Here is a 5,000-nt window from a genome sequence, read left to right on the forward strand (position 1 = left end):
GTTTACAGTGTGAGAAAAAAGATTCACCTATGTTCCACATGTCAGGGTATGTTTCAGTACACACGTGTTTTATGCGAGCAAGTGAAAACCATGCGAAAATGCATTTCACCATCGCAGTCTTGGAAACGTGAGAAACTTGTGAAAACACGTCCCCCATGTGGGAAACGTTAACACGTAAATCTCAAACGAATCACGTAAAAGTGAAGCTCATGAAATAGCTGCATTCAGTACGGAAGTACTAACAGAGTTACATGTTAAAATGAACGAGTCGTGTGTGTGTGTGTGTGTGGTCACACATAAAAACTGATACTGTGGGGAAAAAAATCACATGAAAAATAAACGTGAAAACATGAAACGTGACAATTCATGAATTGTGAAAAAATCACATGAAAATCAATGAATTATAAAAAATAAAATCACCTGAAAATTAATAGATTGTGAAAAAAAAATCTGTGAATTGTGAAATAATCGCATGTGAATGTCAACAAAATTCATTTAAAAAAAAAATCACACACATCATCACAAATCATCGAATTGTAAAAAAAATAAAAATAAATAAAAAATAAAAAAAATAAAATTTTGTGAAAATCTGTGAAAATAACTTAAAATTTAACTGAATAAATCTTCAGCGAAAATACGATTTCTATTTGTTTTTTTTCCCGCTGCTCCCTGCTTGGGGTCGTCACAGCGGATCACGTGGTCAACATATTAGATTGTGCACAGGTTTTCACAGTGGTGTGTGTGTGTGTGTCTCTGTGTGTGTGTGTATTTCACGTACAGTGAACATGATCCGGCTCCATCAGTAGTGAGTTTTACCTCAGCATTACTGTATTTCACCAACAGGGGGCATGACGTGCCATGTGTGTCACATCTGAGCTGTACTAATGCAGTGGAATGAACTGTGTGTGTGTGTGTGTGTGTGTGTGTGTGTGTGTATGTGTGTGTGTGAGAGATGTCTCCTTCAGGGGTGGGGTTAAGAGCACTTTTATTTAACAGCGCTGCTTTTACAGATAATAAACAAGCTGCGGGGCAATACCCTGAGAGTCGTGTAAAAACATGTTTATGATCCGTCTCACAGCAGGACACACCTGTGTGTGTGTGTGTGTGTGTTTGTGTGTGTGTGTGTGAGAGTTCAGACTAAAAAGAGCTGTATATACACTATATACAGTATGAGCACATTGTAGAGTGTTCTAAAACAGAATGATTAACAAAGCAAACACAAATTTGTTTTGTCTGTTGAAATAAAAAAGAAGTGAAATCTTTTGTTTTGATGTATTTACACTTTCCAGAAGGAATAAAACACTCAGGACGTGCTGTCATATCAACTGATATTACAGCAAAGTTGATTATTTTCTAAGTAGACTAAAGAAATCTGCCAAAACAAACAATTCCCTATTTAACGAATGAATTAATTAAAGAATCACGTACTGTAATGTTAACAAAACAAAACAAAACAAATGCATAGCTGTGGAAAGTTAACGTAAATTTAAATTTACAAATTTTGAAATCTAGTACAAAAAGTTCCAGATTAATATTAGACTTATATTTAAATGTGTTTGTATTTGTCCTTAATGAACAAGTCTGATGTGACTGAGATGACTGTGGTGAGGAAAAACTCCCTTAGATGGAAGAGGAAGAAACCTTGAGAGGAACCAGACTCAAAAGTGAACCTCATCCTCATTTGGGTGACACTGGAGGGTGTGATTATAAACTGTTATAAACATCGGAGAGTGTTCATTCATTCATTCATTCATTCATCTTCTACAGCTTATCCGAACTACCTCGGGTCACATCTCATGCGTCATTGGGCATCAAGGCAGGATACTCCCTGGACGGAGTGCCAACCCATCACAGGGCACACACACACACTCTCATTCACTCACACAATCACACACTACGGACAATTTTCCAGAGATGCCAGTCAACCTACCATGCATGTCTTTGGACCGGGGGAGGAAACCGGAGTACCCGGAGGAAACCCCTGAGGCACGGGGAGAACATGCAAACTCCACACACACAAGGTGGAGGCGGGAATCGAACCCCCAACCCTGTAGGTGTGAGGCGAACGTGCTAACCACTAAGCCACCGTGCCCCCCACTGGAGAGTGTTATTATGAATAATGTCCTTTCTACAGTCAGATACAGACAGTTGGAGTCATGTAACCAGAAGCTCCTGAGCAACTCATAAATCAGGAGTTCATTATAGCTTCAGCACTGAATCCTCCATTCCCAAGCCTTCAAATACTCAACGATGGAGATCCAGTGTAGGTAGAATGTCAATGATGTATTGATGAGGAGGTTGTTGTCTTAAAAATACCACATGGGGTCAACATCTTCTCTTCAAATATTCTGAAATCTTCATGAAGCAGAATCCAACTGGAGCTGGTACATCTCTAGATGCCTGGTGATCCTCACAGGGTTTGGCTCTTCTCAATGAAGGTCTGAAATCTTTATGAAGCAGAACATAACTGGAGCTGGAGCAATCTCTGCATGCCTCGGGATGGGTGGAGAAAGAGAGAAAGATTTTTTTACTTCCAATCATTTGGATGATCCGACAAGAAGGATTTGATCCGAACGCGAAAGCAACAAGTTGACAGACTCGGATCTTTTTACACACACACACACACACACACACACACACACCCACTCTAAGAAGATTTTATTATCTGATAACACAGTCCATCTGGTCTGTATTAGAAGGACAGAGTGCAGGCTGGGAGAAAGAGGCAAAGTGAGACACAGATGTATATTATCATCTCCACATTCTGCTCTAATTCATCTATTAGTGCTGCGCTGACATTGGGTTCGATCACAGACGATCTCCTGGTGCATACAGAACCCACTCGTCGGCTCCACTTTGTATCAATTTGAAACAGGAGAACACGAGAACAAAGTAGGAACCGAAGCTCTGGTAATTCAGTAGCACTGAAATTTCTCCTGAATATCTCTAAATTTGGTAAACGATTAATATTTCAAATGGAAGAAACAGGAACGAGGCTAATCCGGGGGGCTGTGTATCTCCCAGCGCTCTGATTATGATAATGCAACACAATTAATGAGGGATTTGACAGCAGGGGTTTCGTCTGGCTGCTCCATCCATCACACACACACACATTCACACACACTCACACACCTGACAGACCTTACTGGCTCTGAAGTAAGGAATAAAATGCTAGACGTTGACGTGCAGTTATTGGAAAATAATCAACAAACGGTGCAGGACACGACATGGATTGTTGAGTTATATACAAATAAATAAAAAAATAATTATATATATATATATATATATATATATATATATATATATATATATATATATATATATATACACACAATTACAACAAATGTTTCATTTACTAAAGATCATTTTTATTCATTTATAATTACATACCGTATAACAACGTGGACCCTCTGTGACGCGAGTCATTTCCTGTTATTATCATGGGCTTGGAAAAGCTTACAAAGCTACTGGAAATAAACTCCTTCTGTTTAAATCTATTGTTTTATGTTTTTATATGACTTTCTATGGAAGCTTTATGACAATGACAATGACAATGACAATTTATTTATATAGCACAGTTACTTACAACTTCTGTCGACCAATGTGCTTTCCATTAGGTCATTAAAAACAGAAAAACAGACAACAAAACAAACAGAAAAATCATACAGATAACCCATCAACCATATCGTCGCTGTCGGGCGGAAACCTCGTATGTCCAAATTTGGTCAATTTCATATTTTTTCACATATCGATGCTATTGGTCAGTCCCCACGTGGGTCTGTTATTTTTACAAGTTATTAACCAATCTAAAGTCTTGAAAATAGCTTGAGCACAAATCTCATAACTCCATTGGACACGTCAACTGTCCACCTCTTCCTCACTCCGTGGGAGAGCTTCGCGGCATATTTCTCCTCAAGAAGAGTCGCAACGAATCAACACGTCTTCTGAGGTAAATGTCTTCAAAACACTGGGCTCAAAGAAAAAAAAATCTTGACCCCCGCTAGTTCTGGTGCTCGTCTGAGGACAGGAATTTAGCGCAAGACAATCCACTGCAACGCGGACTAAACCCTGTGTACTGCAGATAAGGTACGGCGTTTTTTTAATTTCCTGAAAAATAATGGTTTTGGAGATACGAGGATTCCGCCCGACAGCGACAATATGCTTTTGAAAATAAAAATGTCTTTAGCCTGGACTTAAAAATATTAAGAGAAGAGGCTTGTCTGATGGACAGTGGTAAGGCGTTCCAGAGCCTGGGGGCAGCAATACAAAAAGCACGATCTCCCCTGCACTTAAGCCTCGACTTTGGGGTAAACAATAGATCCGAAGGGATCTAGTGGGAGGATACGCAGTTAATAACTCACTGAGATAAGGGGGGGCCAAACCATTTAGAGATTTATAAACGAGTTTATCATGTTTCTTAAGCTTTAGCTGAAGGTATGCAGAAATGGTCAAAAGACACAACTTGGATTGAATCTACTGAAGATCTGCAGCAATTTTGATCAATTCAAAGCTCCTCTGCATACAAGTATTAATATAAAACTGTGATTTTTTTTTCTTTTTTTTTTTTCTTCTGTTCAAGCTGTTCAAGCAAAAGACCTTCCGACCAATCAGAATGAGTCTAAGTCTAGATATATGTGGGATGTGGGAGCTCAGTGGTTAAGGTGTTCGACTACTGATCGGAAGGTCATTGGTTCGAATCCCAGGTCCACCAAGTTGCACTGCAGGGCCCCTTAGCAAGGCCCTTAACCCTCAATTGCTCAGGTCTATAAACTGAAATAAAAATGTAAGTCACTCTGGATAAGAGTGTCTGCTAAATGCTGTAAATGTAAATATAAGCATCACAGTAAGTAGCAAAGTGGAAGAGGACTTGCTTGACAAGACATGCTAATGTTAACGTTAATGCTAATAACAAATAGAAGTTGGTTGTTAGCTCGAGACAATATTGCGTGTTTAATAAAATCGGTGCATTAATATATATCTTCTAGAACTATGAATTGACA

General features: G+C 39.0%; 1 protein-coding gene across 1 annotated transcript in view; it reads right to left on the bottom strand.

Moving 5' to 3' along the window:
• plxna4 (plexin A4) overlaps window positions 1–5,000 on the bottom strand; it is a 328,266-nt gene that overhangs the window by 106,428 nt on the left and 216,838 nt on the right. The gene's annotated exons all lie outside the window — the stretch shown is intronic.

This window comes from Tachysurus vachellii, chromosome 16, assembly GCF_030014155.1.
Source record: "Tachysurus vachellii isolate PV-2020 chromosome 16, HZAU_Pvac_v1, whole genome shotgun sequence".
NCBI lineage: Eukaryota > Metazoa > Chordata > Actinopteri > Siluriformes > Bagridae > Tachysurus > Tachysurus vachellii.